The sequence below is a fragment of the Chionomys nivalis genome, chromosome 5, assembly GCF_950005125.1.
Source record: "Chionomys nivalis chromosome 5, mChiNiv1.1, whole genome shotgun sequence".
Taxonomy (NCBI): domain Eukaryota; kingdom Metazoa; phylum Chordata; class Mammalia; order Rodentia; family Cricetidae; genus Chionomys; species Chionomys nivalis.
The window spans coordinates 65,864,273-65,878,491 of NC_080090.1; the positions used below are offsets into that span (position 1 = coordinate 65,864,273).

The window sequence follows — 14,219 nt, forward strand, 5'->3', positions numbered from 1 at the left end:
GCTCACTTTGTTGGCGCACAGAATAAAACTGGAATAATGCAGAGAAGATTAGCATGGCCCTGCTCAAGGATGACACGCAGGGCTGTGGAGTGTTAACACTGAAAAGAAAAGAAGCCCCAGGGAGAAGGAAGAGCAGAAAGCTAAGGCCTGGTTGATGACTCTTTAGAAGCAGGGGCTGCCGCAGGAAGAGGCCACCACCAAAGGGAGCAGGTGAGTCGAACTGGCCACTTACTGCCATGGGAGGTGAGCCACAGAAAGGTCATGTAAAACAAGGGACAAAGACAATTTTGTCAAGTCAAAGATTGTCATGGGTGGAATTTAACAGGTTCTGGTAGAAGATGAGCCAGAGAAACGAGATTAGAGAGAAATGAAGGGGGAGACAGCCATGGAGGCTCTGGCTATAACTTCCTCCTCCCCTTGAATCGGCATAAAAGTAAGCAAGAGTTAAGATGACAGAAAGGAACTGAGGTCAGTTCAAAAGGCCTGCATATGACTGAAGGAGAGCGGATGGAGGCAGGAACTGAGGGTGAATGGGGTTTGGAAGTATAGATACACATACATATATATGTATATACATGCATATATGTATATATTCCCCTAAATATTTGTCTTAACAGGAGGAATAACCGCCTTCTGTAAAACATCAGAGACACTAATAGATTACTCCAGGGACCTTGTTAGTTTCGGCCTGCAGTCCCCTCCTCACTCCCAGTCGACGAAGACCCTTGCAGTTTGCACTCCAACACACCAGTTGGCAAGGTAACGAACTACTGTGGGACTCTGGAAAAAAAGGGATGGTTTCCTGGAGAGCCCTAGTGCCACCAGCTACTATGCCTACAGAGAGAGATTCCTGTCTGTATGCATCAGGAGTTTAAGACATTGGAATGAACGTATGTTCCATGAAGAAGGCGGGGTTTGGTTTTCTCGCCTGCAGGAAACACACATATGTACACTTTGTGTGCCCACACGTGAGCACGCACACACTTGTAGCTATTCCCATTTGGAAAGCCTGCTAGGAATGAACTTTTCCTTTCCCTCCCCACCAAGTCTGACCTCATCGGTCTTTTTCAGTGTTAGGAAGGATTAGTCGAGGCTGGAAACAGGTTGAGGCATGTCCAACAAAGAGGCTCCGGATACCGAGAGGAAAGGGAGCCAAGCAGTTTTAGGTCGGTTAAGGCAACTGGAAGGAGAGTCTGGAGAGGGGAGGAGGAGTAGGAGAGAGTGGCGTGGATGGATGGGGACGGCAAGAGAGACAGATGTCTGTGATGATTCCAAGAGAAACGAGACTAAAATAAGCTCAGAGTCAGAAAACAGGAGGATTGTGAGAAGCAAGAAAAGGTAACGGGCTGAACTGCAGAGGAAGTGAGAGAAAAGTCCCGCGCGGGTGGAGAAATAGCCACGCCCTCCAGAGCTTAGGGCAAAAACCGGAAGAGAAGGAATAGGTCCTCTTGGTAGTGGGATCACTTTCTGTTAAATTTATGACAGTGGTTCACAAACCATCGTCACTACTAGACTTCGGCCCCAGCTTTTAAGAAGCTAAGGTGAGGTGTTAACTTGTCGGTCTGCATATGCTTAGCCCACCCAGAGACAGAATGAAACCCAGAACTCAAAATTTCTGCAGTCTGTTTGCTTGCTGTTGTCATTAGCTGAAGCTATTTCCAAAACCAAACAGATACCTCCTCTCCCAGATTCTACTGTGTGCATCCGGGCCTTCTGGATTTTGCCTCCTCCTACTCACGCTCCTTCTAGTACCAGGGTTACAACAAAGCTCCCCTCCCCCTGCCATCCTAGGATGGGGAACACATCTGAGTGCTTGTTAAACTTACAGCCTCACTGCTACAGTGTAGCTCCTTCCCATGCCTGCCTTCCAGTTTTGACTGTCACCACCCTTGACTTTAAACACGCCAGTCAGTCTGTTTTCCCTTCTGCCTCAGCACTCCCCTCCTCGAGCTCTAACTAATAACTAAGGGGTTACTCATCCTGCAAAGTAACTTGGTGATATTATCAGTCTGTGGCATCTCATATCCTCTATGAGTCCTCTGTCTGCTGGGCGGCCTCCCTCCAACCATCACTTACTACCTAGTCTATGCAGGGACTGGATACAAAGATGAGTAAGGAGCTCCATGTCTAGACAGGGGAAGGGATAGGAAAATTGATTATTACAATTCAGGTTGAATACTATAATGATACAGGAATTCTGATGAGAGATGCTTAACCTAGAGAGAATGCTAAAGGAGGGGGGATCGTTTTTATACTGATTTCCAGATGGAATCAGCTAAGTTAGGAGTATAGGGGGATCATTGCAGACTGATAGGAGCTGCACGTACAAAGTCCCGAGGCCAGGAGAGTCGTAGCGCTGTTCTGCACAGGGTAGGATGGCGAGTGGAGCACGGACTCAGGTTAATAAGAACGACCAGACTACCAAAGACTAGGTGGGCCAGACGGGGAGGACGGTTTCATCTTAAAAGACAGCGGGATGCTGGCCTAAAACACAAGTGGCCCTGGGAGTCACGGGAGGCTTTGAAGAAACTGTGTTCGCTACACACCTGAGTTTAACACTACCTGAAATGGGAGTTAGCACAGGGAGGGAGGGAGGAGCGATGGCAAAGGCAGAAAGGGGCAGCTGCAGGCTGGTCAGAGGCAGGAGGATCAGGTTTGGTACCCGCCTAGGCTAAGTAGTTAGACACGTGTGGATGTGGGTCTGCCATGTATGGATGGGGAGGTCAACGGGAGTCCTCTTCCACCATGTGGGTTTTGGGGACCAACCGTATTTCTCAGGATTGGAGTCATTTTGAGGGCCTTGAGACTTTTTTTTTTTTAAGAAAAAAAAAATCCAGGTAAGAAATTATTGGGACCAAAAGCAACGGTGGAACCTACTGTATGTCTTGTATTGTTGTTATTCATGGACATGTTTTAGTGTCTGGAAATCCCTTACCTCTCCTGAAATGCTACTAAATTATTAAGTCTTTGAAGGTAGCACTGGTAAGAACCCTGTCTTATTAAGGCAGAGGCCTTTCTGTGACAAGATCTGCACTGATGTCAGCAGAAGCAGCGGAAGTGAACAAACTGAGGACTAGTCAAGTAGCAGGACGCTGCTCAGAGCTAACCGGGAGGAATGTGGGGGTTCCTGCAGCCCAGCTGGGTTCCCACTGCAGGTTCTGAGTCACCCCCTTCTTCCTGCACTCCTCTCTAGCAGAGAGACCCAAAGGACACAGGCTCTGGAAAGAGGGAGCGTGACGGCACTGTATTCTGTCTCCTTATAACAAAGAGCAGCGGTGACAGCGGCCAAGCCAAGAATTCAGGCTTGGTAAAGGTCTGTCTTACAACCGGGACTCTGCTAGTGCCCGGGATGGAATTTCACTTGAAAGGCTGACGGAGGCTGGTGGAATTAGCCCTCTGAAGCTGGGTAGGAGGAGGGCTTGAGCAAGGCTCGGTCCTCTCCGGCAGGGAGTAGAATCGAATTAGTTAAGCTGCTTCTCTGGTTGCAGCTTTAGGCTCTCTCCAGTAATTGCTTGTTTACTCGCTTTCCGGATCTCAGAGGCTGTTGGACTCCTGCTGCTCGGGGAGCCGTGGGCTTACCTGACCCCTCCTCTTTCCACCTTTCCCTCTGAAAAGAACCCGCTGGGAAGGAACAAAGACCAGAGTTCAAGTCCTAATGAGGTCTCCAGTGAGGTAGAGGTGGTGGTGTTCAGTCAGTGCCAGGCAGGGAGAAGCTCAAATCCCTGAGCCAGACCTTAAATTGGCTGTTGGCCGGGTGCTCAGAATGAGTACCCTGGGGAGGTGGGCAGGCCTGGGGAACTCAGTTTCTGGGAGAGGGTCTCTAAAGTACAAACACCCCTGCTGGGTCCATTTCTCTCCTAACCTATAGTCCCTCCCCTAGAGAGAGTATTTGAGCCTTTCGACGTGATAAATCCTTGAAAAGCAGAGTGGATTAAAGTTGTGATAAACACAAGTATGCAAATCGCACCCACAAAGAAAACAGAAGACAGGAGAATCTTCCCACCCAACTGCAACTGTAAGGGCTTGTACTGCGGCTCACGGCTCAGGAAAGGGGACAGATGTTTGTTCCTTCATTAATGAAGGTCATTATCTGCATTCCTATTGTGAGGGACGATCACATACTCGGTTCAGAAAGTCTGCCTCTGGAGTCGGGGATTCTGTGAAACTACTGACCGAGGGGTAAGCCCTCGTCAGCCAGAGGTGTGCACTTTTTACCTTTTAATTAAGGCACATTTTCACTTACTTGCAAATGGTTACAGCCGTAATAAAGTTACCCTTGTGAGACCCCAGGTCTGGCAACAAAGGCAATTTACTGTAGACGTGTGAATAGGAGCCTAATTGAAGAGTTTCCTATTGCTTCCTTAGGGACTTGAGTTCCTTGAGGACTCTGCCTTGCTCTCTAAGCTTGATTCTCCCCCTTGACCAGAGCTCAAGGGAGGCCAGCAGAGTCTCTAGCAGGGAGATGAAGAGCCTCTCTCCGAAGGCATCTGGGCTTTATCTGCCCTTCCTTCCCTCCACTGCACCCCAATTCCAGCAGTACTCACGGCTCCCTCCAAAGACATTTCCCTGCTTCCTCCTCCTAGACTGAATCAATTAACCCCAGAAGACACTTCTGTAATTATTTGCTCCCTTGTTTCTTTTCTTGACCTGGCTGTGCCCTCCCTACATCTAAACCACATTCATCTAGAAAGAAACCCTCAGAATCTGGCACTGACTTGGGACTGCCCGGCTGTTGTTTGGGGTGACCCAGGTCCCCGTTTGCTCCTTGGGGCTGACTCTCAGTCGTTTAATCTTTCTTGGTCTTAACTTTGTCATTTAAAAATAAATCTCGCCAATTCCAGCTCTCACGGTTATGAATTAAAAATGAGACAACAGTGGACGTGCCGAGCAAAACGCCAGGTGGTGGAGGTGGTGGGGGGCGCTTAAAAGGTCTGAAGGGAAGCCGTATTTGTCTTAGCTGCTCTGGCTGCCATCACAGAGCAGTACACACAGAACGTGTTCTCTCACGGTTCTGGACGCTGGGAGTCCAGCATGAGGATGGATGTACCCCGACGAGCCCTTCATGGCTCACAGACAGTTGGTTTCTTCTGTTCTCCCTTGGCAGAGCACTCTCTGGTAAGAACACAGTTCTGTTAGATTAGGGCCCCACCCTCATGACCTCATTTAATCTTTTATATCCTACAGACTCCAGGTATAGTCACGTGGGACGCTAAGTCTTTGACATATGAAAGGGGTGGGTAGACAATTCAGTCCACGGCGGTAGGAAAGGGGATCCATAGGCAGGTAGAACCCTCGGATCAACCCCTCCCCCATCCGTTTCACAAGTACAGTCTGTGAATCATGACTTGTAAACAATTCGCAGATTCTCAATAACTCAAGTATTCACATTGTATATCCTATGGCTCGTGAAGACTGTCCCATCCATTGTTTAACGCTATCTTTACAACTTCAGATGAGAAAATGAGGCCCAGATCTCAGGCCTGAGTCCTCTAACTCTACTTTCCAAGTCTTTCCACCATGCCAGGATCTCTCTGCCGTATCTTGTTAAAAGGACCACAGGGCTTCAAAACCTGGAAAAGACCAAGTCCTTCCACTACGACGGCACCTGAAGTGTTTATCTTGTGCCTCTTCCTGGGTCCTTTCCTCCTGCCCTGGTATTTTGTGGTGTGAAGTAAAAAGCAAAAACCAATCAAGAACAACAAAAACTATACATTTGGAATGACAAGAAAATTTGTGTGTGTGTGTGTGTGTTTTAGTTTGATTTTTCGAGCCAGGGTTTCTCAATGTAGCCTTGGCTGTCCTGGAACTCTCTCTGTAGACCAGGCTGTCTGCGAACTCACAATAGAGATCCGCCTGCCTCTGCATCCCGAGTGCTGGGATTAAAGGCAAGCACCATCACCATCCAGCAATGAATTATTTTTGAAGAATATTACAAATGCAAAGTGTTAACATTTTATTATAGTTCGAGGACAATTCTAAAGCGCCCTGCACACGTTCTTAGTGCATTTCCTCCGGATGCTCTGAATAAGCAGGACAAACGAGACACTGTAGATTTAGTTGTATCTATTCCCTAAGGTAAACATCAATTTAGTTTAGAAACTTGCAAGTGTTGGCCCTCTGACTTACAGGAGCTCATATTCCAAATGTCAGTATATTCTGCTCCTTGGAAGCGAGGGTATGCCCCCGACACTGACCTTAATCCTGACCCATACCTTGGTAGCATGAGACAACCGTGGGGTCCACAAAACTCCTATACTCAAAACACGCAAGGGTCAAAACTGGTCAAAACCTTAGGGTTGAGAACAACTTAGCAGGGAGAAACAGGAACTTGGGACCACCCACCCAGTGCCCAGACAAGGACTGGAGGCCCGCGTTCCGACGAATGCAGGAAGATCCCAAATCCCAAGGGCAATACTTGCTTTGGCCCTGCGCTCCAGCATTGGGCGGCATTTCCCCTTAGTCCCTTTCATCTGGCCACGCAGGACCAGGATCCCGAGCCAAGGTCTCCTTCCCATCCCAGGAGGAAGGGCGGGGGACCCCCGGGAGGCGCCTGGAGGTCAGGAGGCTGCACAGGGATCTGCCTTGCGTGGGACTTCCTCCTGCTCCTGCTTTCCTGGCCGGGCAGAGGGGGGAGGGGAGGCTTCCTGCGCCGGCGCCCGCAGCGGGCCCTGGTGCGGCCCAGCCGAAGCGCAGGCCCAGGCTGGCCGGGCGCCGCGGGCGGGGGGCGGGGCCGGCCGCGGTCGGAGTTTGAGCCGCAGCCGCCGTTGCCAGGGTTACCGGAGCGCTCGGGCGGAGGGGGAGGCGGCCGCGGCGAGGGGCCGGCGGTGCGCGGCGGGCGGGGCGGGGGCGGTCGCTGCCTGGTCGCCATGGGAACGGCGCAGTTATTTCCAACCCCCGGGCCGTGCCAGTGGCGCGCTGCCAGGGTGCGAGGGTATTGCAGGACAGCGGCAATCTGCTGCGGCCGAGGGCGTAACAATGCGCCCCTTCTGGAGCGCGGGCCCCGCGGGCAAGAGGTTCCCGCTGATCGCCGGGGCCGCCCCCCGCGCGGCGAGCCTCTCGCGGGCGCTCCCAGCTGCACGTGCTGCCCCCGCCGCCGCCCTCGCCAGACAAAGAGGGCCTTCCTGAGCGCCTTTCTTGGTACCCCCGCTTCCCTAGCAGACCCTTTGATTCCTGTGCCTCCTGCCGTCTTCTTCGCTCCCTTCTTCCCACCCCTCTCAGCTGCCTCCTGGAGTGCTGTCTTTTGTGCTTGCCACCTCAAGTTTGGCCTTCCCTCCAAAGCCGTCTTAACCACGACTCCATCTGGCCCCTCCCCCAGTCTGTCTCTTTGGTAGCTTTGCACAGTCGTTGTGAGGGCGACTGCTCCGGCTCTTTATGTTTCTCAACTCCACTTTACCTTTTCTGTGGTCCTGCCCCCTTTATCGAACCTTCTTTCTATCCTCAGCCTTGCAAGACTTCCAGAAACTCTTGACATCTCTCCCACTGCCTCTTCCCGCTTTTCCTTACTTTTTCTCAGGGTCCCGTGGGACAGAAAGATTGCAAATGACCACCTAGGTTGACTCTCCTTTGCATCGCCCACTTTTTTCCTCTTGCAACTCTAAAATCACTTACTTGGGTTCTGTGAGTGGTGCTGTGGGATTCTGTGGCTCTTGTGGTCATCACTAGTCTCTTTGCTTAGAAATTCAAGAAAAGGTAACTACTGGAAACCTGCCAGACACTCGAGACACACTATGAGGGCTAAATATTTCTTACTCCATTCCTGCTTCTCACTTCTTGCTTTGTTTTGCACCCCATCTGTCTCTTCTGGACTACACACACACCTCTGTACCACACACACACACACACACACCACATTGTTCATCCTTTGGCACTAGCTGCCTAAGAGGAAAGGGCAGGTCCCCCTCTCCAGGAAGGAAGGTGGGGCAGGGTAGCTCCTGCAGGAAGGGAAGGAAAAAGGAGGGAAGGAAGGAAGTGGCCACCAAAGAAGGTGGAATCTGTTGGGAGGGCATTTTATTGTTTTAACTCTTTCCTTTTTTGTTATGGAAAGCTAAGCCCAAGGCCATCCCAGAACCAAGGTTCTGCTGCCATCTGCCAGGACCCGAGCGAGGGCTCCCCAAATCATGCCTCAAAACTAGACTAGAAGCCTTAAGGGAACCATAGACTATGAGCAGATGAGGTGACGGGAACGTGGCTGACTGAATCCTTGGAATCATACTCCGGTCCTTCTCTAGCTAGCAGAACAGTGGCACGGAGAACAATTTGGGCCCAAGAGTGTCCCGAGTTGTGATGTGGAGAGAAGCTATTCCAGGACACACACAGACATAACTCAGTACAACACAGACATAAAGCACATGAGCGGTGAAGGAAGGTAGGTCAGAAATTCAAAGCCATCCTCTCCATGGCAGTTTGTAGGCCACCCTGGGCTATATGCCACTCTGTCTTTAAAAATAAAAATAAAGCTAAATGGTAGTGGCACATCCTTTAATCCCAGTACTTTTGGGAGGCAGAGGCTGATCTCTGTGAGTTTGAGGCCAGTATCATCTACAGAGCTAGTTCTAGGACAGCCAAGGCTACACAGACCACACACACACACACACACACACACCACTAACAAACAAAAACCCTGCCTTGAAAAACAAACAAGTAAAATCCAACCAACTAACAAAAAGCAAATGCTAGGTGTAGCATTTAATCCCAGTGCTCAGTGGGCAGAGGCAGACTGATCTCTGAGTGTGAGGCCAGCCTGGTCTATATTCTGAGTTCTGGGATAGCCAGGGCTATGTAGAGAGATCCTGTCTCAATAAGAAAGGAAGAAAGAAAGAGAAAAAGGAAGAAAGAAAGAAGGAAGGAAAGAGTAAAAGGAGGAAAGGAAGGAAGAAAAAGAAAGAGCCCACAAAAGAGTCAGGAGGAAAATGAGGTGGGAATGAATGGGCTCCTGGAGGAGCTTGAACCTGGAGGAGGTAGAGGTTTATATGAGCAGTGTATCTTGCAATTTATGAAAGTATTTACATTAAAAGCAATATTACAAAGGCTGGAGGGCTGTCTGAGCAGTTAAGAGCAGTGGCTGCTCTTCCAGAGGACCCTGTTTCAATTCCCAGCACCTGCATAGCAGCTCACAACTGTAACTCCATCTCCAAGGGATCTGAAGCCCTCTTCTGACCTGCTTGGGCATCAGGCATCATCCAGTACACATACATACATGTCTGCATACATGTCTTTCATTCACATAAAATAAAAATAAACGTTTTAAGAAACCAATATCTTTACCTAGGTATGTGGGCACTCCTGCCATATGGCACACATGCGAGGTGAGAGCAGAGAGGTTGGTTGTCTCCTCCATCGTGTGAGTCTTGGGGATTGAATTTATGTATCCAGAATTTGTGGCAGGCATCCATACCCACTGAGCCATCTCATGGGCCCCACTTATATTTTTAATGTGTGCCTTTCCTTTTTTGCTGAAAGAGAGAAAAAAGCATAAGCCAAAGTTCTCAGTCCTAGAATTATGCTTCAGGTGAGGGAAATGCCCCTGACATTTCCTGAGGAGCCCACACATCTGCCCTTCGAGACTCTGTTCTATCTCACATAGAGCTTAAGGGGATAAAGAGCTCTCTCAGCTTGTCACGGCAACCATTATCACCATGCCTGTTTGGGACCCTTCCCCTCACTTATTTCATTTTCATATCTTAATTTTCAGTACTGTGGTCCAGGGCCTTGAGGAGGCTAGGCCTGAGCTATCGTTCGGTTTCACCCTCAACTCTCCCTCAGTAACTAAGAAAACGCAGCCTTTCTGGAAATAAATAAATGTTTGCGGGACCCAGTAATACAGCGATAGAAGCCCTATCTCTGATGCTGCTAGCTCAGTGGTCCAGTCCCCAAAGTGCTCGGTTACAGAGCAAAAGAGATTTGTTCGCGATGATTCTCTCGCATAGAGTATCTTTGCTTCTCCCTACAATACGCCAGTGAGGAAGAATTTCCCAGCCAGTGTTCTGACTCCATTAGCAGCCTCTTATTTCTTGAAAGCCTCAGAGGTGTTTGATCCATGTTTCAGAAGGACTTGTGTGAAATCTAGTTCAAGGTTACCCTGCTGCTCCATTCCTGCCTTCTTGTCTCACCTGAACACTTGAAGGCTGGAGACAGAAGCTTGACCTTGATCCCTTCCTGTGTGCCTTTTGGGAGCTTTAGTAACACTTCTGCGAGCTTCGGAAGGGGTTAAGTTTTGAGGGACTGTGTGTGTGTGAGCATGTGTGTTGCCGGGGGTTGAACCTGGAACGTTGGGCATGTAAGGCAAAAGTTTCACCACTGAGCTAAATCCACAGCCTTTAGGATCTTTTTGTCTTATTTTTATTTTAGGTTGCTTCTTCACTCTCAGAGGCTGGAATGGAGGCATGGACAGTGGTCTGGTTGGAATTCGGAGCAGTGTGAGCAGAACTGTGGGGCTTGGCCTCCCTTCCAGTGAAGGAAGGAGCTCTGTTGGGAATGCAATAGTCCAGTGATGGGTGGGGCGTGAACTAATGGCCCAATCTTCCTTCAAGATTCTGCAGTTTTTGAAACACACTGGTGATCCAGCATGCGATGAATAGCTCTGACTTTCCAAGGAATCCTTACATCTACTATTTGGTGAGTGTATACTTTGTATTGTTGCTATGCTAGATACCGCGGGCAATTCAAAGATATGAATAATGGACTCTAAGATCTTTGAGGAGGCTGCTAGCGCAGGGCAGGGAATAAAGTGAGGCAGGAAGGTTTCACAGCGGAATGAGGATTCCTGTCTACTATTCCACCGACTACTCCACCAGAGCCCAGAGAGTTGCCTCCCTAGTCCACTGCTCTTAAGGATTCTTTCTTTTGACATGGCAGTCAGATCACTAGCAGTCGGCTGGCTGCTTTGATCTTTAGGGGAGGGGTAGAAAAAATAAGAGAAACTGTAAATCGAGATCCGTCCATCAGAAGAAAAACTGAGTTAGACTGAGCTCACCCTGTCGGCAAAGGCTGGGATAGAGAAAAGAAAACCAGGAGGAATTCTGGGCGTGGTGGCTCCTGACTATAACTCTGGTACTTGAGAGGTGAGGGCAGGCAGGTTAGAAATTCAAAGTCATCCTCAGCTCTGGGGCAATTTGGACACCAATCTGGGCTATATGCCACCTTGTCTTAAAAAAAAGCAAAACAAAAGAATCAGGAGGAAAATGAGGTGGAAATGAATAGGCCCCTGTAGGAGGAGGTAATGAAGTGGATCAGACAGTCTGCCACTGAGCTCCAAGAAGAAACAGGGAGGGTTACCTATTTCTGTTTTCTTTTAAAATGAGATGAGTTCGTTGAAGGGCCTAGACTGATGAAGACAGATGTGCTTTGGTAGGCTCCTAGCAGGAGCCTCGGGATGGCATTGGTGGCTGTTTGTCCTGGCTGCTGTGGAATACCATGAGGTCACAAGCAGTCAGCTCCGGGTCCTTTGCTCTTTGACTGCAGGAAAGGAGTCCCGATGAACCCCAAGTTTTATCCTCCAGAACTATACTCAGCACCTCCCTCCCCTAGGTGTCCCTAGGGATTGTCAGGACTTGCGCCAGCGATAGAGCTGAGGGGTGAAGGTGGGGGTGATTGCAGGGTGGTGAATGCCCCAATCCCTCTGAAGGATTCTGATTGGCTTTCCTGCTCAGGAGGCAGTTTCTGGCGTCCTGGGGATGGTGGGGCTCTTTGATTTATGTCTGTGTGTGTCCTGGAATTGCGTCTCTTCCCCACAGCTTGGGACCCTCTTCGGCTCATAATGTTCTTTGTGTCATCATTCTTTTGGCTGTGGAAGGACCGGAGTGTGTCAGGACTTAGAGAATGTGTCGCGTTTCCTTAACCACGCGCCTGCTTTTAGCTTACGTTTCCCTTAGAGTCCCTGGTCTAGTTTTGAGGCATAATTTTGGGATCCCCTGGCTCATAGTCTGATGTGAAGAACAAAACAATGTCACCATAAAGGGCACACCCCAAACTCCCTGAGATCTAGGACCAGGGAATTTTGACGAGGTGGGAATAGTTCAAAGGAGAAATTCAAATACCAGGATTTGAGTGAGTCTTGTATTTGGGTACTGGCTGTAGGGCGAGGTGCCAAGCTACCTCTGTGGACCGTGCAGTTGTGGTGTAGGTCATCTCAGGTACAAGGAAAAAAGCTGGATTTTATTTTACTCTGAATTTGAGAGTAGGTCGTTGTGTGTGGGGGGATGCTCTTGACTGCACGCAGATCATCTCAGGGGTCTGTGAAGAATGAGCAGAAACCAGGGGCTCAGTTTGACAAGGGCTCTGCAGGGGAATTGCAGGATGCAGTTGTGAGCTGCAGGAAGCTCTTCTCCTGCCTGGATGATGGATGTGACAGGCTTCTGTGAGAGAGGCAGCCAGCTGCCAGTTGCTGTCCTGGTATTAGCTCTTGCTGATGGGGTTCAGCTGGAAAGCCCTGGCGGGTATTATTCACAAGCCAAAGGAGGGCCAGAGGCACCTCACCTGAACCCAAGATCCCGGGGGTCCTGACACTTAGGAGGCAACCCATAGAGCACTACCGCACAGCCAAGGCCATAGAGGGGAGGGCTGAGCTGGGAGCTGAAGAGACGGAATAGATGGAGGAACTCATGCCTAGTGCATGAGGTAGTGTGACCAAGGGTGAGGTCTCATGTCCCATCAAGCTTTGAGAGTGGAGTTACTGACATGTGACCCACACTGCTCTGGTCCTGTCATTCTGGGCTATTCCCAGGTCTCTGAGCCTTCCTTTCTAGCCACACTTGCCAGCTTCCTAGATAGTTTGACAGTTCATCTGTGCCTGAGATATTTAAGAGCGAGTTGGAGTCAGACTTAAATGAGGCTCAGCTTGAAATTCCAAACTGGATCCAAGCTCTCCAGTAGCAGGCACCCAAGCCTTTGTGTCTCATCTGCACCTGCTTTTCTTTTGGCTCTTTCTTTCTTTCTTTCTTTCTTTCTTTCTTTCTTTCTTTCTTTCTTTCTTTCTTTCTTTCTTTCCTTCCTTCCTTCCTTCCTTCCTTCCTTCCTTCCTTCCTTCCTTCCTTCCTCTCTCCCTTCCTCCCTCTCTCCCTCCCTCCTTCCTTTTTAAAAACAGTGTTTCCTATGGCCCAGACTGGCCTCCAATTCACTATGTGGCTGCAGATGACCTTAAGCTCCCAACCCTCCTGCCTCTAGCTCTCAAGAGCTGAGATTACAGGTGTGTGCCACCATGCCTAGCTTCCATTGCATTTTTTAAAACCACCCAGCATCTGTAGGTAGTACCTGTAGTCAACTGGGAATACTGAAGTTGTCATTTTCCAGAGAATTCTGGGCTCTCACCGGTGTCTCTAACCTGTGCCCCTCTCTCCCTAGAGCATTCTCATCTGTGCCTGGCTCCTGCCATAAGGCCTTTCACAGAGACTGTGTCTCATGATGCCCTCTGCTCCCAGCCTGGAGGGAGGTGTCCCTTCTGTGTCCTCCAGAGGAGTGTGGGCAGTCACTGCTGCTACTTTCTTTGATCGGATTGTGGTACTTCCATCCTTAGTCTTGCCAGCAGGGAAGCATTTTCTTCTGGGCTTTCTCGGTGTTTAGCCAAGAGCCTGCTACGGCACAGGTGCTTGCTGGTTTGTTTAGCTGCTGATTGTCGGCGTCCTCATGTCCCCAGTAGAGTGTAAGCTCCCTGTGAGCAATGGGTTCTCCTCATTGGCTCTTAAGCTGGTATTAGTACAGCCTGCTACAGATAGCTGTGGCATGAAGACACAGAAGACATGGGCTGTGATTCACTTTTCACTTCCCCTGGAGTGCCCTAGTGACCTCATGTGAGGCCCTCAGAATACCAGATGGTGTGGTGGGACACGTGTCCAGTGTTCAGCCCTTTCGTGGCACTTCTGATCATCTCTGCCCAGTTCTGTGGAGGAGTCCCAGCCCCATGTGTGAACTGCGAAGTACAAAGGGGTTGGGCCTTGTGAACATGACCTGGGGCCAGAGCACATGGATGAATCCTCTCCCCCTTTCCCCTGGTAGAGCATCATTTTGAGATACACTGCAATTTTTTTTTCTCGGATGGGACTGGAGAGATGACTCAACACTTAAGAGGTCTTGCTGTGTAATCCTGAGAACCAGAGTTTAAATCCCAGCACCCATGTAATAGGCTGGGCATCCCCCAAATGACCATACTTCAGTTCTAAGGGTTGACACACCTGGCCTCTTCACTTGTTCTCTCTTTCTCTCTCTCTCTCTCTCTCTCTCTCTCT

At 49.7% G+C, this 14,219-nt stretch overlaps 1 non-coding gene across 1 annotated transcript; it reads left to right on the top strand.

The window, feature by feature from the left end:
* On the top strand, positions 1-104 carry LOC130875284 (U6 spliceosomal RNA). Its single transcript, XR_009057212.1, has one exon. It is a non-coding gene; the product is annotated as a U6 spliceosomal RNA (small nuclear RNA).
* The last annotated feature ends 14,115 nt before the right edge of the window (positions 105-14,219 follow it).